General features: G+C 49.4%; 2 protein-coding genes and 1 long non-coding RNA gene across 8 annotated transcripts in view; 2 read left to right on the forward strand and 1 right to left on the reverse strand.

Moving 5' to 3' along the window:
• LOC127039341 (zinc finger protein 436-like) overlaps window positions 1–22,543 on the reverse strand; it is a 782,343-nt gene that overhangs the window by 639,107 nt on the left and 120,693 nt on the right. The window lies entirely within an intron of this gene.
• LOC127039388 (zinc finger protein 436-like) overlaps window positions 1–22,543 on the forward strand; it is a 191,683-nt gene that overhangs the window by 25,836 nt on the left and 143,304 nt on the right. The gene's annotated exons all lie outside the window — the stretch shown is intronic.
• LOC127039508 (uncharacterized) lies at window positions 18,653–21,115 on the forward strand. Of its 3 annotated transcripts, none has more exons than XR_007771080.1 (3): window positions 18,653–18,866; window positions 20,557–20,673; window positions 21,035–21,115. It is a non-coding gene; the product is annotated as an uncharacterized LOC127039508 (long non-coding RNA). The 3 variants fall into 3 exon arrangements; XR_007771081.1 differs by lacking the exon at window positions 18,653–18,866 and adding an exon at window positions 19,509–19,819 and having other exon boundaries at window positions 21,032–21,114; XR_007771079.1 differs by lacking the exon at window positions 18,653–18,866 and adding an exon at window positions 19,513–19,819.

The following is a 22,543-nucleotide window of genomic DNA, read 5'->3' on the forward strand; positions in this document are numbered from 1 at the left end:
TCCCCCCGGGATCCATCTAGTCTGCACGGAGGTATCTGTGACCTCCAGAAACCCCCTAAGCCTTCCAAGACCCCTACAGCCTGGACGTAGGTATCTCTGACCCACACGAACCCCCTGAGGACTCCTTCAGTCAGGATGTAGGTATCTTTAATCCCACAATCCCCTAAGCCTCCCAAGGGACCCCTACAGGCTGGACATAGGTATCTGCGCCCCCCCACCTCCTAAGCACCCCTGGGACCCCTATAGCCTGAAGTTAGGTATCTGTGCCCCCCACGATCTCCTAAGGCTCCCCAGGACCCCTACAGCCTGGACGTAAGTATCTGTGACCTCCACAAATGCACTAAACCCCCAAGGAGCCCTCCAGTTTGGACCTAGGTATCTCTGCCTCCCACAACCCCCAATCCCCTGGGGATCCCTACAGCCTGGATGTAGGTATCTGTGCCACCCACGAACCCTATAAGCCCCCCAGGAACCTCTCGAGTCTGGACATAGGTATCTGGGCCCCCCACAAACCATCTAAGCCTCTCCAGCTACCCCTAAAGATGGAAGATAGTTATCTCTGCCCCTCACGAACCCCGTAAGGCCCCCAGGGACCCCTACATCCTGGAGATAGGTATTTGTGCACCCCAGAAACTCCCTAATCCTTCCCAGGACATCTACAACCTGGACGTAGGTATCTAAGCTCCCCACGAACCCCCTAATCCCCCACGGGACCCCGACAGCCTGGATGTAGGGTTATGTGCGACCACAGCCCCTCTATGCGCCCCAGGAACATCTACAGCCAGAACGTTGGTATCTGTGCCCCCCATAAACCCCCTAATCCTCACGGGAACCCCTACAGTCTGGACGTAGGTATCTGTGCACCCCACGAACCCGCAAAACCCCCCAGGGACCTTTACAGCCAGAACGTTGGTATCTGTGCCCCCCATAAATCTCCTAAGCCCTCCGGACCCCTCCAGTCTGCACGTAGGTATCTGTGACCCCCAGAAACCCCCTAACGCTCCAGGAACCCCCACAGCCTGGTCGTAGGTATCTGTGACTCCAACAAACCTCCTAAACCACCCAGGACCCCTCCAGCTAGGACGTAGGCATCTGTTCCCCCTTCTACCCCCAATCACCTCAGGACCCCTAGACCCTGGACGTAGGTATCTGTGTCTGCCCCGATCCCCTAAACACCCCCATTACCACTTTAGCCTGGACATAGGTATCTGTGCTCCCACAACCACCCTAAATGCCCCAGCCACCCCTTCAGCCTGGATTTACCTATCTGTGACCCCCACGAACCCCCTAAGCCCCAGGGATCCCTACAGCCTGGACACAGGTGTCTGAGCACCCCACGAACCCCATAACCTCCTTGGGACACATCCAGCCTGGATATATCTGAGCCCCCAGTGAACCGCCTAATCTCCCTGGGACACTGACAGCCTGGACTTAGGTATCTGTGCCCCCCACAAACCCCCTATACCCCTCAGGAGCCCTCCAGCCTAGATGTAGGTATCTGTACCCCCACAGCTCCCCTGGGACTCCTACAGCCTGGAGGTTCGTATCTGTGCCCCCCACGAAACCCCAACCCCCCCGGGACCCCTCCAGCCTTGACATAAGTATCTGTGCACCCCACGAACCCATAAGCACCTGTAGGGACGCCTACAGCATGGACTTACTTATCTGGGGGCCCCCAAAACCCCCTAAGCCCACCAGGGACCCCTACAGCCTAGAGATAAGTATCTGTGCCCCCCGAACCCAATAAGACCCCCCTGGACCCCTCCAGCCTGGACTTAGGTATCTGTGCCCCCTACGAACCCGCTAAGCCCGCCAGGGACCCTCCAGCATGGACGGAGGTATCTGTGCCCCGCACAATCCCTAAGTGCTGAGGAACCCCTCCAGCCTGGATACAGGTATCTGTGCCCCTCACAAACTGCCTAAGCCCCGCTCCCCGGGAACCCTCCAGCCTGGACCTAGGTATCTGTGGCCCCTCAAAACACTAATTCCCCCTGGAAGCCCGATTGCCTGGACGTAGGTATCTCAGCCCCCCTCAAACCCCCTAAGCCTCCCAGGGCCCCCTACAGCCTAGATGTATGTATCTGTGCCCCCCAGAAAACCCCTAATCCACCTCGGGAACTCCTACAGCATGGACCTAGGTATCTGTGCCCCCCAGGAACCCCCTAAAGCCCCCAGGAACCACTCTAACCTGGATATAGATATCTATGCCTCCCAAAAAAACCCTAAGCCCCCCAGGGACCCCTAGAGTTTCGAGATAGGTATCTCTGCCATCCGCAAACCCCCTCCCCAATCCTCCCCGGAACCTCTCCAGCCTGGACGTACATATCTGTGCCCCCCACAACCCCCCTAAGTCCCCTGGGACCCCTCAAGCCTGGATGTAGGTATCTGTGCCCCCCCGATGCCCTAAGCCCCCCCAGAATCCCTATAGCCTGGACGTAGGTATCTGTGTCCCCTACAATACCAAGCCCCCCCAGGGACCCCTCCAGGACATACATAGGTATCTGTGCCCCTCACCAAGTCCCTGTACCCCCAGGGATCACTGTACTCACCACAACTTCCTAAGCCATCCAGGGACCCCTCCAGCCTGGACGTAGGTATTGGTATCCTCCACGAAGCCCCTAATCCCCACCAGGACCTCTACAGCCTGGACGCAAGTACCTATGCCCCCCACAACCCCCCTTACTCCCCCAGGGTCCCGACCATCCTGGACATAGGTATTTGTGACCCTATGAACCCCCTTAAGCCCCCTCGGAATGCCTCCAGCCTGGACATAGCTAGCTGTACCTCTCATGACCCCTAAGTCCCCCAGGGATCTCTACAGCCTCTATGTAGGTGTGATGCTCTGTGCATTCCCCTGTGTGGCCACACGGTGTCACTGTTGCTCCATGCAGGAAATGCTCTGTGCATTACTGTGATGCAGTGGCGAATGTCTGTGTGGGGGAGGGGAGAACAGGGGGTGATTTTAGGTGAGGGACAGGACCTAAGCCTGTAACTCGAGCCAGGCAGGGTGAAGGGGGTCAGCACCTTTGCCCAGGAAGCTGGACAAAGAAAGGGGCCAGCTGGAGGGAGTTAGTTCAGTTTTGGTTTGGAGCTGGGTTGTTGGAATTCAGGGAATCCCAAACTGGGAACTAAGTTTCCTGAACCCCTAGAAGGACTCGATTGAGGGGTCCTGGTTGTGCCCAAAAGCTCTGCTGTATCCTTCGTTCCTGTTGGCCAAAAACACCTTCTGTTTTACTGGCTGGCTGAGTCACTGTGTGTCCCAGGAAGAGGGGTGCACACACTCACCACACTCTGTGACACCCCCTAAGCCCCTCTGGGACCCCTGCAGCCTGGACGTAGGTATCTGTGCCCCTCACCAAACCCCTGAGACCCCCAGTGACCCCTACAGCCTGGACCTAGGTATCTGTGCCCCCCACGAACCCCCTAAGCCCCCCAAGGACCCCTTCAGCCTGGACATAAGTAGAACCCTTCTGCCAGACTGAATTGATAGCAGTAAGGACTGGGTTCAATACATAGGAGTCCCTTCCCTTAAACGTAATGCAAACCAGCTCGAGCCCCAACCCAGTGACCTGGGAAAATTTTACATACGCACCCCTAGGTGCATCAAAGAGGCAATACTTCCCCTCTCGCAAGCACAGAGTCTGGGTGTAGCAGAAAACGTTTAATAATGTGAGATAAACAACATAGCATTAAATTGGAAAAACACCTCAACTAGACCGTGTCCTTTTCCCTGGGCTCTTGAGTCCAGTAATCCCCAAATCACCCCCAAGACTCCAAAGTTCGATACCTCAAATGTTTCAAGAGTCCAGCAACCCCAAAATCACCCACAGTCCCACAGCCCCAGAGATCAAGAGTCTATCTGCAGGGTTTTCCTCCGCCAGCCTGGGTAGAAAGGGGCACCTTACATGGTCCACTGCTGACTGCCCTGCCTCTCCGTGGGATTCTACTTCCACCTTCCCCACCAGCTGCTCTGCTCCACCAACCAACCTGTGATCTGCTGCAGCTGTCCTAAAAAACTGCTCTGCTCACCTCACTTTATGGGTTACTCCAACCATACCACAAACTGCTCCTTTCCATCAACAACTCTGTACTATAGCTTCAGACTCCCCCACAAGTTACCACAGTTCTTCAGTGATTTCAGTTCAGGAACCTGGAACATCAATTTTTAAGAGAATCAAAAACCCACTATGCTATTCAACTCTTAAAAGAAAAAAAATGCAATTGGCATTTCTGGTTCACCCAAGGAACCCACTCCCTTGTCTAGCGAGTGCCACTCAATTGATGGTGAGAATCCCTGTCTCAAAGCAGTTTCACAGTTCCTCATCCACAAAATCAGGGTGACAACACTCCACATCTCATGCCCCAACAACAAATAAACTGGGGATACCACAGCTGCCAAAGCAACCATCCCAGGCTGCCGTGGCTGTGTCAGGCGGAGTGGGTGTGCCTATGCAAACACGATCAGCCCCTGAAATTCTTTCCCACACTTGCCATAATTCACCACCAGATGTCAGGGTAGAGTTCATCCTGCTTCTGCTTACATAGGTTGTGCCCCCCACAACCCCCTAATCCCACTGGGACCCATCTAGGCTGGATAAAGGTATCTGTGCTCCCCACAAACCTCTAAGCCCCCCAGGGAACCCACAAGCCCAGATGTAGGCATCTGTATGCCCCAAAACCCCCCTAAGACCCAGAGGACCCCTCCAGCCTGTAGGTAGGTATCTGTGACCCCCAGAGCCCCACAAAGACCCTCGGGACCCCTACAGCATGGATGTTTGTATCTGTGACCCCCACAAACAACCTAAACTTCCCAGGGCCATCTACAATCGGGACGTAGGTATCTGTTCCCCCCCCAACACAGCTAATCCCCCCCCGGGACCCCTCCAGCCGAGACGTAGGTATCTCTGACCCCACGAATCCCCTAAGCCATGACGGGGCCCCTCCAGCACAGACATATTTATCTGTGCCCCAGAACCCTCCTAAGACCTCCGAAACCCCTCCAGCCTAGACGCAGGTATCGGTGCCCCCCCCACAGATCCCCTAGGCCACGATGGGACCCCTCTAGCCTCGACATAGTTATCTGAGATCCCGACACCCCCCCTAAGCCCTCCGGAACCCCTCCAGCCTAGACGCAGGTATCTGTGCCCAACACGAACCCCCTAAGGCCCCCAGAACCCCTCTTGCATGGATGAAGGTATCTGTGCCCCTCACAAACCCTTACAACCCCCAGGATCCCTATAGCCTAGACGTAGGTATCCGTGCACCCTCATGAACACACTCATCCTCCTAGCGACCCCTACAGCATGGACGTAGGTATCTGTACCCCAAAATGCCCCAAAGCAACCCCGGGACCCCTACAGCCTCTAAATAGGTATTTGTGCCCCCCCCCACAACTCCCTGATACCCCCAGAACCCCTCCAGCCTGGATGTAGATTTTTGTGACCTCCAGGAACCCCCTAAGCCCTCCCCACCACTTCTCCAGCCTGCACATAGGTATCTCTGCCCCCCACAAGCCCCCTAAAACCCATAGGGCCCCCTCCAGCCTGGTTGTAGCTATGTGTATGCCACACAAACCCCCTAAGCTCCCCAGGGCCCCCTTCAACCAGGACGTAGGTATCTGCGCAACCACAACCCCTTAAGTCCCCCAGGGACCCCTCCAGACTATACACAGGTTTCTGTGCCCCTCACCAACTCCCTAAACCCCCAGGGACCAATACAGCCCGGACGTATGTATCTGTGCTCACCACAACCCCCTAAGCCATCCAAGGACCTCTCCAGCCTGGATGTAGATATTTGTGTCCCCCATGAAGCCCCTAATCCCCACTGGAATGCCTCCAGCCTAGACGTAGCTATCTGTGCCCCCCACGACCCCTAAGCCCCCCAGGGATCTCTACAACCTCCACATAGGTGTGATGCTCTGTGCATTACCCTGCGTGGCCACACAGTGTCACTGTTCCTATATGAGAGAAATGATCTGTGCATTACCCTGCATGGCCAAAAGGTGTCACTGTTGCACCATGCAGCAAATCTTCTGTGCATTACCCTGTGTGGCCACATGGTGTCACTTATCAGAGGGGTAAGGCCGTGTTAGTCAGGATCTGGAAAAGCTCAAAGAGTTCTGTGGCACCTTATAGACTAACAGACGTTTTGGAGCATGAGCTTTCGTGGGTGAATACCCACTTCGTCAGATGCATGTAGTGGAAATTTCCAGGGGTGGGTATATATATGCAGGCAAGCTAGAGATAATGAGGTAGTTCAATCAGGGAGGATGAGGCCCTGTTCTAGCAGCTGAGGTGTGAAAACCAAGGGAGGAGAAACTGGTTCTGTAATTGGCAAGCCATTCACAGTCTTTGTTTAATCCTCACCTGATGGTGTCAAATTTGCAGATGAACTGAAGCTCAGCAGTTTCTCTTTGGAGTCTGGTCCTGAAGTTTTTTTGCTGCAGGATGGCCACCTTAAGGTCTGCTATAGTGTGGCCAGGGAGGTTGAAGTGTTCTCCTACAGGTTTTTGTATATTGCTATTCCTAATATCTGATTTGTGTCTTTTTATCCTTTTCTGTAGCGACTGTCCAGTTTGGCCAATTTACATAGCAGAGGGGCATTGCTGGCATATGATGGCGTATATTACATTTGTGGACGTGCAGGCGAATGAACCAGTGATGGCGTGGCTGATCTGGTTAGGTCCTGTGATGGTGTTGCTGGTGTTGATATGTGGGCAGAGTTGGCACCGAGGTTTGTTGCATGGATTGGTTCCTGAGCTAGAGTTACTATGGTGCGGTGTGCAGTTACTGGTGAGAATATGTTTCAGGTTGGCAGGTTGCCTGTGAGTGAGGACTGGCCTGCCACCCAAGGCCTGTGAAAGTGTGGGATCATTGTCCAGGATGGGTTGTAGGTCCCTGATGATGTGCTGGAGAGGTTTTAGCTGGGGACTGTATGTGATGGCCAGTGGAGTCCTGTTGGTTTCTTTCTTGGGTTTGTCTTGCAGTAGGAGGCTTCTGGATACACGTCTGGCTCTGTTGATCTGTTTCCTTATTTCCTTGTGTGGGTATTGTAGTTTTGAGAATGCTTGGTGGAGATTTTGTAGGTGTTGGTCTCTGTCTGAGGGGTTAGAGCAGATGCGGTTGTACCTCAGTGCTTGGCTGTAGACAATGGATCGTGTGATATGCCCGGGATGGAAGCTGGAGGCATGAAGTTAGGCATAGCGGTCGATAGGTTTTCGGTATAGGGTGGTGGTAATGTGACCATCATTTATTTGCACCGCGGTGTCTAGGAAGTGGACCTCCCGTATAGATTGGTCCAGGCTGAGGTTGATGGTGAGGTGGAAGCTGTTGAAATCATGGTGGAATTTTTCCAGAGACTCCTTCTCATGGGTCCAGATGATGAAGATGTCATCAATGTATCATAGGTAGAGAAGGGGTGTGATTGGACGGGAGATGAGGAAGTGTTGTTCCAGGTCGGCCATAAAAATATTGACATATTATGGGGCCATGCGGGTGCCAATAGCTGTGCCACTGATCTGGAGATATATACTGTCATCAAATTTGAAATAGTTGTGTGTGAGGATAAAGGCACAGAGCTCAGCAGCCAGTTGTGCTGTGGCATCATCAGGGATACTGTTCCTGACAGCTTGTATTCCATCTATGTGTGGGATGTTCATGTAGAGAGCCTCTACATCCATGGTGGCTCGGATGCTGTTTTCTGGAAGGTCAACAATGCGTTGTAGTTTCCTCAGGAAATCAGTGGTGTCACAAAGATAGCTGGGAGTGCTGGTGGCATAGAGTCTGAGCAGAGAGTCCTCATATCCAGACAGTCCTTCAGTGAGAGTGCCAATGCCCCAGATGATGGGGCATCCAGGATTTCTGGGTTTGTGGATCTTGGGTAGTAGATAGAATAACCCTGGTCGGGGCTCTAAGGGTATGTTGATTTGTTCCGGTGTTAGTGTAGGGAGTGTCCTGAGTAGATGGTACAGTTTCTTAGTGTATTCCTCAGTGGGATCTGAGGGAAGTGGCCTGTAGAATTTGGTGTTGGAGCGTTGTCTGTCAGCCTCCTTTTGGTAGTCAGACCTGTTCATGATGACAAGAGCGCCTCCTTTGTCAGCCTCTTTGATGATAATGTCTGGGTGGTTTCTGAGGCTGTGGATGGAATTGCGTTCTGCACGACTAAGGTTATGAGGCAAGCGATGTTGTTTTTCCACAATTTCTGCCTGTGCACGTCAGCGGAAGCATTCAACGTAGAGGTCCAGACTGCCATTTCGACCCTCAGAAAAAGTCCATGTGGGTATTCACCCACCAAAACTCATGCTACAAAACGTCTGTTAGTCTGTAAGGTGCCACAGGACTCTTTGCTGCTTTTACAGGTCCAGACTAACACAGCTACACCTCTGATACAGTGTCACTGTTGCTCCATGCAGGAAATTCTCTGTGCGTTACCCTGCATGGTGACACAGTGTCACTGTAGCTCCATGCAGGAAATGCTCTGTGCATTACCCTGCATGGCCACACAGTGTCACTGTAGCTCCATGCAGGAAATGCTCTGTGCAGTACCCTGCATGGCCACACAGTGTCACTGTAGCTCCATGCAGGAAATGCTCTGTGCGTTACCCTGCATGGTGACACAGTGCCACTGTTGCTCCATGCAGGAAATGCTCTGTGCATTACCCTGTGTGGCCACACGGTGTCACTGTTGCTCCATGCGGGGAAATGCTCTGTGCATTACACTGTGTGGCCACACGGTGTCACTGTTGCTCCATGGGAAATGCTCTGTGCATTACCCTGTGTGGCCACACGGTGTCACTGTTGCTCCAGGCAGGAAATACTCTGTGCATTACCCTGCGTGGCCACACGGTGTCACTGTTGCTCTATGCGGGAAATGCACTGGGCATTACTGTGATGGAGTAGGGACTGTCTGTGTGGGGGATGGGAGAGCAAGGGATGACTTTAGGACCGGACACGTGCTCAGCCTGTAACTCGAGCTAGGCAGGGCGGAGGGGGTCAGCACCTTTGCCCGGGAAGCTGGACACAGGAAGGGGGCCGGCTGGAGGGAGTTGGGTTAGTTCAGTTTCTGTTTCGGTCTGGGTGGTTCGAATTCAGGGAATCCCAAACTGGGAACTAAGTTTCCTGAAGCCCCATAAGGACTCGATTGCAGGATCCTGCTTGTGCCTTCAAGTTCTGCTGTATCATTCACTCCTGCTGTCCAATAAACCTTCTGTTTTACTGGCTGGCTGAGAGTCACTGTGAGTCCCAGGAAGAGGGGTGCCGAACCGGACTCCCCCACACTCCGTGACAGACCCTAAGCCCCTCCGGGACCCCTGCAGCCTGGACATAGGTATCTGTGCCCCCCACCAAACACCTAAGACCCCTGGAGACCCCTCCAGCCTGAACTTAGGTATCTGTGCCCCCCACAAACCCCCTAAGCCCCTCAGGAACCTATACAGCCAGGACATTGGTATCTGTGCCCCATATAGAATCCAGAAGCCCCCTGGGACACTCCAGTGTGCATGTAGGTATATGTGCCCCTCAGAAACCCCCTAAACCCCCAGGAACCCCTACAGCCTGGACGTACGTATTTGTACTCCCCCAACCCCCCAACACCCCCCCCCCGGGACAACTACAATCTGGATGTAGATATCTGTGCCCCTCACGAAACCTCTAACACCCCCCCCCGGAACCAATACAGCCTGGACATATGTATCTGTGCCCACCCAAACCCCTAAGACCCCCTGGTACCCCTACAGTATGGACATAGGTATCTTGGGCCACCAAAAATCCCCTAAGACTCCCAGGATTCCTCCAGCCTGGACGTAGGTATCTATGCCCCCCACTGCCCCCTAAGCCCCCCCTGGTACCACTACAGCCTGGATTTAGGAATATGTGCACCCCACGAACCCCCTAAGCCCCCTTGGGATCCCTAAAGCCTGGAGATTGGTATCTGTGTTCCCCCCCAAAACTCTCTAAGCCCCCCAGGGACCCTACAGCCTGGAGATAGGTATCTGTGCACCCCAAGGCCCCTAAGATCCCCCGGACCCCTACAGCCTGGATGTAGGTGTGATGGTGCTGCCCGTGGAAGCCAGCTGAGGTCACTCAATCAGGGTGAACTGCAAACAAAACAGGGCAGACAAATCCCAAACGCTGGTGGTTATTTCAATACTTAGATTTACCAAGCCAGCACAAAACAGCTTCTGTAGTACCTCACTGGTTACTTAGAAGTTTAAACCACGCAGTTCCCTTAAAGTACCCAGCCTCATGCCTCCGTCCAGACACACCTGTCAGATATGATGATGATTTTTGAAAATCTTACTTCATCATATAAAAGAAAAGATTCTTCTGATCCCAAAGGATCAGCCACATACCCAGGTTCAATTATAACTTAGATCTCACCCAAAATACATGCTATAGCCAATTCTTATTAACTAAGCTAAAATTTATGAGAAAAGATAAGAGAGAGAGTGTTGGTTAAAAGATTAATAGACATATAGACTTGAATTCAATTCTTGAGGTTTAGATACATAGTAGAGATGAGCTTTTAGTTGCCAAAAGTCCTTTTAGAAATAATCCGTAGGTTATAATCCAATTTCCATATTCAGGGTGGCTCCAGTCAATGACTGGGGATTTCAATCCTTGTGGCTTAAGGTTTCCCCCTCTTGAAACCCAAAGCAGATCTGAGATGAAGAAGGATCGTGTCCCAGGCTTCTTATACATTTCCAGCAGCCTTTTGGCCTGAGAAAACAATAGGTTTAACTCTCCTTCGAAACATCCTGGCAATTAGTACAGGGTAATTTATCCATCAAATAGTTCAAATACAGGTTACCACAACCTTCAAAGGGACACATAGACAATAATACTATTTCACTCAAGTATCATCATAAATGTTAATATTCCTTTTTTGCTCTTTGAATTAAAACTATAGCAACAGACAAGACTTGTTTGCTTACATCACAAGACCTGAGCAAACATCTCCCCTTCTACTTCTAACAATGCAGACTTGCATTTCAAAGCTCTGTTCATTTACATATCTTGCTAACCAGTTCTTAAGGTTCACCCATGGGTCAGGTCAGTCGGTGAGGTGAGTTAATTAACTCTTTCTGGCCCTGTCACCTTTCAATGAGATATTAGATTATACTTATAATGTCACAGTCACGGTGAGTCGACTGCTGCAGCTCCCTGTAGACTCTGCCTGCGTCTCTCACCGAGCTGGAGTACAGCAGTTGAGGGGAGAGCACTCGATGTGTTGCATCTACACTAGACGTGATATATCGACCCCCGCTGGATCGATCGCTGCCCACCGATTCAACAGGTAGTATAGACATACCCTGAGTATCTGGTGATCGGAGCTGGACCCCGGAGGGGGATACATTGAAAGAACTCAGGGGTTAAGGTGCCTCTATTGTCAACTGTCAGGGCTGCTGTGGCTCAGGGGAGGGTGCTTGACTGCCTTGCAGGCTTAGGCACCGCAAGCCTGGGACGTGGGAGAAGTGAAGCAGCCACGGTGTGCTCGGGGTGCTCGTGCTCGGAGCAGGGGTGAGCTGGGGCGAGGGGGGTGCCGCAGGGCAGAGCGGGGGAGTTGCCACAAGAGGGACGCCTCAGGGTGGAGGGGGGAGCTGCCACGGGTGGGGCACCTCAGGGTGGGGGCGCAGGGGGGGAGGGTGCAAGGTGGAAGTTTCGCCTAGGGCGTGAAACATCCTTGCACCGGCCCTGCCCCATGCCCTTCCTGCAGCCAGCCCTGCACCCCCTTCCCTGCCTGCACCAGCCGCATCCTCCCTGCCCTGCCTGCAGCCAGCCCTGCAGCCAGCCCCTGACACACCCCCTGCCCTGTCTCCAGGGCACAACTCCATGTGCACAACTCCTGCCGCACCCCCATGTGGCCCTGCCCAAAGCCAGCCAGCTCCCACACACCCCCAGCCTGCACCAGCCCCGCACTCCCTGCCCTGTCTCCAGCCAACCCCCGATGCACCCCCCTGCCTGAAGCCAGCCAGCCCCGCACCCCTTGCCCTGCCTGAAGCCAGACCCTATCTCCAGCCAACCGCATGTCCACTGGTGCCCTGCAGTTCCCAGAGCAGTAACCCTGCACATCTGCTTCAATGAGGGGGGCAGGGAGCAGCTGGGACCCACACCTGTGCACACCCTAGGGTGACCAGACAGCAAGTGTGAAAAATCTGGACGGGAGTGGGGGGTAATAGGGTCCTAGCTAAGAAAAAGACCCCAAAATTCGGACTGTCCCTCTAAAATCGGGACATCTGGTCGCCCTAGCACATCCCCAGGACTCCTGAGTTCCATTGCTGGGTTTCGTATTGGTTCCACTGCTGGTTCTTTTCTGTTTCCTGGGGACTTTGGGCAAGTTGCTCCCCACTTTAGGATGTGACGTTATTGATATAAACTGGGACGATATAGAACATGGGTTGCAACCAAGGTCCTGTAGCGGCACCAAATCCTAGGTAAAGGGGGTCATATAATGTGTCTAAGACCAAGTTATGAGTTACTGATTATGATTATGCTGTCTGTATGTCTGTATCATTTTGGTAGTTGAAGTTATGAATATTGGCTGTATGCTGTCTGTATTGCAAACTTGTGTTGTGTTACTGGGAAAGATCCCAGACAAGTTGGTGTCAGCTCTGTTTAGCCTGCTTGATGGTCCATTAAGGACCATCACCTACACAATTGTCCCATCGAGAGAAGGCAGTTGAGCCCTGTGACTCAGCAGGGTGTGCAGAAACTGGCCCATGTGACTGCAAACTCCATTTTGCTGTAACTTTCCACAGTAAGAACAAAGGAGTGTTCTTACACCTGGAAAAGCCTATATAAGGCAGAGGCCTCATCTCCATTTTGTCTTCAATCCTGCTTCTTACCTCTGGAGGGACTTTGCTACGAACAGAAGCTCTGCACAAAGGACTGAATGACCCATCCCAGCGGGGGATGTTCTCCAGAGACTTGATTTGAACCTGCAGTTCACTCCATCACTGCTACAAGCCTGAACTAAGAACTTTGCCATTACTGTATGGAATTGATTCCATTTAACCAATTCTAGCTCTCATCTCTATCTTTTTCCCTTTATGAATAAACCTTTAGATTTTAGATTCTAAAGGATTGGCAACAGCGTCATTTGTGGGTAAGATCTAATGTGTATATTGACCTGGGTCTGGGGCTTGGTCCTTTGGGATCGAGAGAACCTTTTTCTTTTACTGGGGTGTTGGTTTTCATAACCATTCATCCCAGGACGAGTGGCACTGGTGGTGATACTGGGAGACTGGTGTGTCTAAGAAAATTGCTTGTGTGACTTGTGGTTAGCCAGTGGGGTAAAATCGAAGTCCTTTTTGTCTGGCTGGTTTGGTTTGCCTTAGAGGTGGAAAAACCCCAGCCTTGGGCTGTGACTGCCCTGTTCGAGCAATTGGTCCTGAATTGGCACTCTCAGTTGGGTCCCGCCAGAACCACAACGTCACATAGGGCTCTGTCCCCAGCAGTCAAATGGGGATTTCATACTTTCCCGCTATTGGAAAGTGCTGGGAGAATCCCCCAGCAAAAGCTGCTCTGACAATGCTAAGCAGCATCTGACCATTCAAGGTCGGAGCTCACTGCCCAGGAGGAGTGTTTGGCTCTCGCGTTTCACTTCAGCCCAGTCTAGAGAGAGCGGCCTAACCATGGAGTTTGGCTCAAGAAGACCAAGTCTCCAATTTGTTAAGGGCGTTTTGAATTTCAATCCTGTGCTCCAAAGTGCTTGGTGTCAGTTGTAAATTTTAGAAGCATGCTCTCCACTCCATTTTCCAAATCATTCATGAAAATATAGAATAGTACCTGACACTGGACTGATCCCTGCCAGACCCACTAGGTACACCCTCTCCGTTGGGCAGCCAAACATGGAGAAGGGCTCTTGTAGCCTGGGCTTTCAACCAGCTCTGCACCCACATTACACTGATTGCAGCTGGACTGCATTTCCCTCTTTTGCTTCTGAGAATGTCCAATGGGACTGTGTCAAAAGCCCAAGATAGATCCCATCTACTATTTACCCACCTCCACCAGGCCCAGAACCCTGCCGAAGAAGGAAAGAGGATCGGTTTGGAATGATTTGTTCTTGAAAAATCCACGCTCACTAGTTGTAAGAACCAAATTATCCTGTAGGTGCTGCTGACAAACTGAGTGTTTAAGAATGTATTGCAGGATCTCTCCAGCTATGGCAGTCAGGCTAGCTAGTCTGTAAGTCCCAGGGGTCTCTTTGTCCCCCTTTGAAAGATAGGTCCTGTCTTGTTCATGGATGGGAAGATGTTCTTTTTCAGGGATCTCAGATGAGAACACCTGATTTGTTAAGGCCACAAAAATGGAGGCAGGAACCTCTTCTCTGCTGCTGGCAAAGAACCCCAGGTACCTAAAAGATAGGGACTCACATCTTTGAATGGGCTTTAAAAAGGCAGTGGTTTGGCTTCGACCATTTCTTGTTTCCACAGACTAGACATTTTAGCAAACTTTAGAATTCCTTGGTGCTAAACACTGTGAAACTCCCCTTTCTCCTTCACACAGGGCTTTAACGCCCCTTATCTCACTCGAGCTCTAAACTGCCCAGAGTTCGAGAACTGTCCCTGTTCCCATTGGACAGATGGGAGAAGCCTGAGGTACAGACAAGGGAAGTGACCTACCCAAGGCCTACACAGCAAGGCGGTGGCAGAGCCAGAAAGAGAAGCCACCAGTTCTGACTCCTGTTCTAACAGACGAAAACACCCCAGAGGCAGGGATAGAGCCCAGGAATCGAGATGGTGGGAAAATTTCATTCAAACCGTTTCTGTCCGAAAATCCAATTCAGACTAAACCAGTTTGTTTCTCAAAATCATAACAAGTGGGATGAAAGTTCTTTGCAAAAAGATTTTGTTGCAAAACGAAAGCATCTCCTGTTTGTTAGAGTGTGTTAAATTGTCTCCTAGCACACAAAGAGGAGACTTTTACATCTCAACCGTTAGATAAGATGCTTCAATCTGAGCTAAGTCATTGCTACTATTAACAATTTCAAAATAAAAAAATACAAATAAAATAGACTATTTCAGCTAATCTATTATGTCATAATCTGCTCTGAGTAAACATGATAGGACACCTCATATTATGCACTACTTCTAGTGACACTCATCAATGGATCCGCATCTTCCACCCACCATGAGGTAGGTAAAAGCGGATCATTATTATCCCTACTTGAAAGAGGGAGAAGCTAAGGCTGAGAAAGGAGAATTGACTTGTCTTAGGTCACACAGCCCGTCAGAGGCAGAGTTGGGAATAGGACCCAAGAGCCCTGATTTTCAAACTAACCATTGGATCTTGAATTTCAGACATTTAATGACCTGAATAAAGTGCTCTCAGATGAGCTCCAGACCAACAACAGTGACAGTAATAATTCGGCAAGTATTTTAGGAGTACTGCAATGTTAGAGAGAATCATGAACTGCTCAGAGACAATTAATGCAGAGAAGCAGCAAAATTTGTCAAACATTGAACTGGTTCTGACTTATTTACTTGATCTTAAAAGAGAACAACAAGGACCTGAGTCTCCTCCTGTCAATAACCCCTGCTCAGCCAATCAGGGTAGAGACTGAGGAGAGGAGGCTGAGGGTTCTCACCAGAGAGCCCAAAGGATGGCCCAGATCACTGGTGGGGATCACTGCCCGAGCACTAGTTCAGCCCCACATTTTTGGCTGAACCTTCCACAGTGGGAGCTGCAGAGCACACACACACACACACACCTCCTGTTATTGGGAAGGGAACAGGAGAAAGGACAAAAAAGCAAGGGACCAAGAGAAAGGAGGGAGAGAGAGAAACAGCACGCTCACACGGCAGAGGGGGAGGGGAAGTCCGTTGCTGATCTGGTCTGACGGGTATTTAGCTGTGCATAATTTGCAATTAGTGAATGAGAGAGGAGTGGGGGAAGGGAGTTAGAACTTTTAAAATGATTGAAGCTAGGCACAAGTCCTTAGAACTTGCAAGGCAGGGAGCTGAGAACAGTGTCAACTCCAAAAATTCATTCTGTCTGTCTCCTCCACGCTCCCTGTCACATTCCACCCCACCCCCCTCTTTTGAAAAGCACATTGCAGCCACTTGAATGCTGGGATAGCTGCCCACAATGCACCACTCCCAACAGCGCTGCAAGTGCTGCAAATGTGGCCCCACTGCAGCGCTGGTAGCTGTCAGTGTGGCCACACTGCAGCGCTGGCCCTACACAGCTGTACGAACACAGCTGTAACTACCAGCACTGCAAAACTGTAAGTGTAGCCATACCCTAGGTATATCACATCCACCACTTCTCCCTTATCCACAAGGCTCGTTATCCTATCAAAGAATGCTATCAGATTAGTTTGACATGATTTGTTCTTTACAAATCCATGCTGGCTATTCCCTATCACCTTACCACCTTCCAAGTGTTTGCAGATGATTTCTTTAATTACTTGCTCCATTATCTTCCCTGGCACAGAAGTTAAACTAACTAGTCTGTAGTTTCCTGGGTTTTTTTTTATTTCCCCTTTTTATAGATGGGCACTATATTTGCCCTTTTCCAGTCTTCTGGAATCTCCCCCGTCTCCCATGATTTCCCAAAGATAATAGCTAGAGGCTCAGATACCTCCTCTATTAACTCCTTGAGTATTCTAGGATGCATTTCATCAGGCCCTGGTGACTTGCAGGCATCTAACTTTTCTAAGTGATTTTTTACTTGCTCTTTTTTTATTTTATCTTCTAAACCTACCCTCTTTCCGTAAGCATTCACTATATTAGATATTCCTTCAGACTTCTCAGTGAAGACCGAAACAAAGAAGTCATTAAGCATCTCTGCCATTTCCAAGTCTCCCGTTACTGTTTCCCCCTCCTCACTGAGCAGTGGGCCTACCCTGTCCTTGGTCTTCCTCTTGCTTCTAATGTATTGATAAAAAGTCTTCTTGTTTCCCTTTATCCCCATAGCTAGTTTGAGTTCATTTTGTGCCTTTGCCTTTCTAATCTTGCCTCTGCATTCCTGTGTTATTTGCCTATATTCGTCCTTTGTAATCTGACCTAGTTTCCATTTTTATATGACGCCTTTTTATTTTGTAGGTCACGCAAGATCTCGTGGTTAAGCCAAGGTGGTCTTTTGCCACATTTTCTATCTTTCCTACCCATCGGAATAGCTTGCTTTTGGGCCCTTAATAGCGTCCCTTTGAAAAACTGCCAACTCTCCTCAGTTGTTTTTCCCCTCATCTTGATTCCCATGGGACCTTACCTAGCAGCTCTCTGAGCTTACCAAAATCTGCCTTTCTGAAATCCATTGTCTCTATTTTGCTGTACTCCCTTCTACCCTTCCTTAGAATTGCAAACTCTATGATTTCATGATCACTTTCACCCAAGCTTCCTTCTACTTTCAAATTCTCAACAAGTTCCTCCCTATTTGTTAAAATCAAGTCTAGAACAGCTTCCCCCCTAGTAGCTTTTTCAACTTTCTGAAATAAAACGTTGTCTGCAATGCAGTTCAGGAACTTATTGGATAGTCTGTGCCCCGTGATGTTATTTTCCCAACATATATCTGGATAGTTGAAGTCCCCCATCACTACCAAATCTTGAGCTTTGGATGATTTTGTTAGTTGTTTGAAAAAAACCTCATCCACCTCTTCCCCCTGATTAGGGTGCCTGTAGTAGACTCCCAGCACGACATTACCCATGTTTTTTACCCCTTTTAGCCTAACCCAGAGACTCTCAACACTTCCATCTCTTATGTCCATCTCCACCTCAGTCCAAGTGTGTACATTTTTAATATATAAGGCAACACCTCCTCCCTTTTTCCCCTGTCTATCCTTCCTGAGCAAACTATACCCATCCACACCAACATTCCAGTCGTGTGTATTATCCCACCAAGTTTCAGTAATACCAACAATGTCATAGTTGTATTTATTTATTAGCACTTCCAGTTCTTCCTGCTTATTACCCATACTTCTTGCATTTGTTTATAGGCATCTAAGATACTGGTTTGATCCTACCTCCCAGCTTTGCCCTGACCCTCCTTTCTCTCTGCCATTATAGCCCACGCTCCCTCCTGTTTCCAACCCATCTCCCAGGTCTTGTTCCCCACTTACCTGTGGGGTTTGCTCGCCTGTCCCCGTCGAACCTAGTTTAAAGCCCTCCTTACTAGGTTAGCCAGTCTGTGCGCAAATAAGGCCTTTCCCCTCCTCGAAAGGTGAACGCCATCTCCGCCTAGCAGTCCTTCCTCGAATAGCGTCCCGTTGTCGAGGAAGCCAAAGCCCTCCTGGCGACACCATCTTCGCAGCCAGGTATTTACCTCCACGATGCATCTGTCTCTGCCCGGGCCCCTACCTTCGACAGGAAGAATCGAAGAGAATACCACCTTCTCTCCAAACTCCTTAACCCGTACTCCCAGAGCCCTGTAGCCACTCTTGATCTGCTCAGTGTCACACCTCACAGTATCATTTGTGCCCACATGGATGAGTAGCATGGGATAGTAGTCAGAAGGCCGGATAATCCTCGACAATGCCTCTGTCGCATCTCGGATACGGGCCCCTGGCAGGCAGCATACCTCCTGGGATGAACGGTCAGGGCGACAGATGGGTGTTTCCATCCCCCTCAGCAGAGAGTCTCCAACCACCACTACCCTACGTTTCTTATTATCATTGGTGGCAGCAGACCTCCCAGCCTTAGGGGTACGAGGCTTCCCCTCCTTAACTGTTGGGGGTGATTCCTTCTCTCCTGTATCAAGAAGAGCATAACGGTTATCTATTACCACAGCAGGAGGGTTTGCAGCAGGGGTGGAGCACTAAGACTAAGGGGTGGACTAAGAATAACAATAAGAGGAAAGGCCGAATATGGAAAACTGATTGTTCAGCTTGCTTTTGACCTGCATCATATTTTGCAATATATTCCAAATAAGGTAATTAATGTGCAACCGATGTGTCATTGTTTGTGGTTTTAAGCTTTAAAAGTCTTGTGTGATTTTTAGCTCGGGGGGAGAGTATTCCAATAGCTGTCACCCCCTGCGCACTTTTAACCAAGAAAAGAGCCTCAGGCTGAGCTGATGCAAAATCAATCGTGTGGTCGTTTTCCACAACAGCTTCAAGAGGTCCCTGTGATGGAACGTAAATGTCTCCTTCACACCTTCCCCCTGCAGGAGAGTGGCTATTTGACCAGCTGTTTGCCTTGCTGTCTCTGAGGAACTGGTCTGTGGGTGTTCCCCAGAACTATAACTTTTTCAGTAATATCATACTGTAAAATCTCATAACTTTACATACAGTTACTACACATTTTAACAGGAGGATAATATTCAGTAGGTTGTGGGTTTTCAAATGATACCTCACAAGCCATACTGTGTACAAAATTGATCATAATTTTCTAGAAGAGTGAACACAGGGGTACAGACTGACACAGTGTCTGTGTGTGTGTTCCCAGCAGATATGTGGGTATTTCAATCCCTCTAAGCATCTTCATGGACCTGGGGAACTGGTCCTGGAAATTCACTGGTTTACAAGTGTGACACTGTATGGAATTGGGAGACACTTTGGTATTAATAATAAAATAATAAAATCTGATAAAATTGCAATGAATCATGCTAGATATGCCATGGAAGGTGTCAGGGAAAATGTTATGATTTTCCAAGTATGATCATTCTGTTTCTCTGTTTCTATCACCTTTGTATTGTGAGTTACAGATATGTAGGGTATATCTGTATTTCCAGACTTGTGCAGTGTTTCTGGGTAACACCCCCAGACATATTGGCATCAACACTGCCTAGCCTGTTTGATGGCCCATTGAGGGTCATCAGCTGTACAATGAGCCCATGGAAAGGACCAAGGTGATACACCTATTGAGTCAGCAAGACATTCCCGGGTAAGCCTGTGTAATGAGAACTCCAAGGCTTTTCCATGCCATGTGCTGTGAATCTTGTGTTTGGGACACAGGAAGAACAAGCCACATAGCAAAAGGAATATAAAGCTCAGCTGCATCATCTCCATTTTGTCGTCAATCCCCCTTCCTGCCTCTGGAGCAACTTCTCTACAAACTGAATCCTGGAACAAAGGACTGAATGAGCCATCCAAGCTGTGGATGCGTTCCAGACAGACTTTCACACCGGCAACTCACTAATACTGCTAAGAACCTGATCTATCCATTTTGGAATGTATCTCACTGCTTTCTCATTTAACTTCATTCTATCTTATTTCGTTCAAACCTTTAGTTTAGATGCTAAAGGATTGGCTGGCAGTGTGGTATTTTGAGTAAGATCCAAACTTATACTGACCTGGTAACGTGGCTGACCTTTGGGGTCAGAAGATCATTTTGTTTATGTGAGCAGTTTTTAAATAACCTCTCACTGTGCTGGATCTAGGTGCTGATTGGGAGTCAGAGAACTGGGATGCAATAAAGGGGGCTGTGTGATTTCTTTTTTCAGCTTCTCGATAACCCGTGTGGGTGATCTCTTTTTCAGTCCGCCCTGATCTTGGCATTTTCAGTGAGAACTGCCTCTGGCCCACCAGGTCACACTAAGCTCTGAAGTTAAATAAACAGAATGTATTTTATGACAAAGTCTTATGAAATCAACTGAACTCCTTTGTTTTCTTTCATCTCAGCAAGGTTTCCTGTTACCCAGCCTGATGTGATCTCCCAGCTGGAACAAGGGGAAGAGCCATGGGTCCCAGATCTCCAAGGCTCTGAGGAAAGAGAGATCCTGAGAGCTCTCTGCACAGGTGAGGAAACATTAAACCAACTCAGAATCTGTAAGTGCCTGAAAGAAACATCTGGTATGCCCAGCAAAGCCCTTGGGAGGTCTCTCAGTTCATTATTGTCCCTAGCAGGGGTTGTATCCTCAGGGTAAATATAGCTCATGGCTTCCTGTAGATCTTAGGAGACACCAGGAATTAGCTTCCTCCCTTCCCCCTGCGTATTTGGATGGGATGTGAAGGCTGAATTCATCCCCCTCCTCTGTCCTATTTAGGGGAAGAGTTTGGGGGAGGTCAGTTCCTGATTTTTATTTGACCTGTCTTCAGCACTTGTTTTGGTCTTCTTCTCCTTTCCATCCCTGTTTGAGATTTCTGTCTCTCACAGCAGGTGATGCAATGGCATGTGAGAAAAAGGAGCAGAATTCTCAGCAGGAAAATGTTGAGCAAGTGGATAAACACAGAGCATTATCGCAAAGATCGAAAAGGAATGTGTCCAGGAGTCATGAGCAGGGAAATTCCTTTGAGATTCAGCACAGACTAGAAAGAGAGCAAGGAAACCAGCCAGGGGAGAAATTGGATGAATGTATTTCCTCTTGGGGAACTCAGAAGGTCCTCATGGAAATCACAACACAAAAGGAAATCCTTAGGCGAAAGAGAAAAAATACATGCACTGAGTGTGAGAAAAACTTCACTCACAGATCAAACCTTTCTGTTCATCTGAGAATCCACACAGGGGAGAGGCCCTAGGAATGGCATGAGTGTGTGGCAAAACCTTCAATCGCAGCTCAAACCTTTCTAAACATCGGAGAATCCACGCAGGGGACAGGCCCTACAAATGCAGTAATTGTGGGAAAACCTTCACTCACAGATCAGCCCTTTCTGTGCATCAGAGAATCCACACAGATGAGAGGCCCTATGAATGCAATGGATGTGGGAAAAGCTTCACTCACAGATCAGCCCTTTCTAGACATCAGAGGATCCACACAGGCGAAAGACTCTATGAATGCAGTGAGTGTGGGAAAACCTTCAACCACAGCTCAAACCTTATTACCCATCAAAGAATTCACACAAGGGAGAGGCTCTATGAATGCAGTGAGTGCGGGAAAACCTTCTCTTGGCACTCAGCCCATGTTAGCCAACAGAGAATCTGCAAAGGAGATCAACATTGTAAAAATCTCTAGGGCTATCAAGACTTTCTTTTCTTTAATACTTTTCCTGATTCCCACATAGTAACTTTTAAAGCTCTTTGAACTGTTTGCAGCACCGTTATCCCTCAGCTTGTCCAGATGAGTGGCCCATTTTTGCCTTTTGCAGTTCGCCCTCTTTTGAGATGGACCTATTTGTCCTTTCTATTGTACCACAAGTAATTTGACTGTGCCCTTCCTATGAGGAACCAGGGAGCGTTACATTTATACCATTCCTCCTATTGCAAAGTTATTGTTAGAGTGACCAGTGATACAGATTGTATCATTGACAGTTGTTCTCACCTTGCTCTGGGTTGTGCTGAAGAGCAATTATATTGAGAATTTTTCAAATTAGATGTAAATGAAGAGGAGCTGGGGCAGGAAAAAAGTGTCATTTCAGCTTCCGTGACAGTGGAAGGAGATGGGGTGACTCAAAGATTCCCTCCTTCCCCTTCAGTGCAGAACTGTTATCTTTTGCCTGAGCCATGCAGTGTTTATGTTCATCGCATTCTATCCATCCACTTCTCAAAGTGTCATGTGATGAAGCATTCTCTGTTGTCTGTGCTTGCAGATGATGTTTTTACTACTTTAATCCTATATCAGAGTCGCTGTGACTGGAGATGAGTGTCAAAAGTCCTGGGAGGGGAATTCAAATGGATCCCAAATAGAGTGTGATCATTTAGAGTTTAAATCTCAGCTTCCATTTATTGTAA

This window comes from Gopherus flavomarginatus, chromosome 23 (genome assembly GCF_025201925.1).
Source record: "Gopherus flavomarginatus isolate rGopFla2 chromosome 23, rGopFla2.mat.asm, whole genome shotgun sequence".
NCBI lineage: Eukaryota > Metazoa > Chordata > Testudines > Testudinidae > Gopherus > Gopherus flavomarginatus.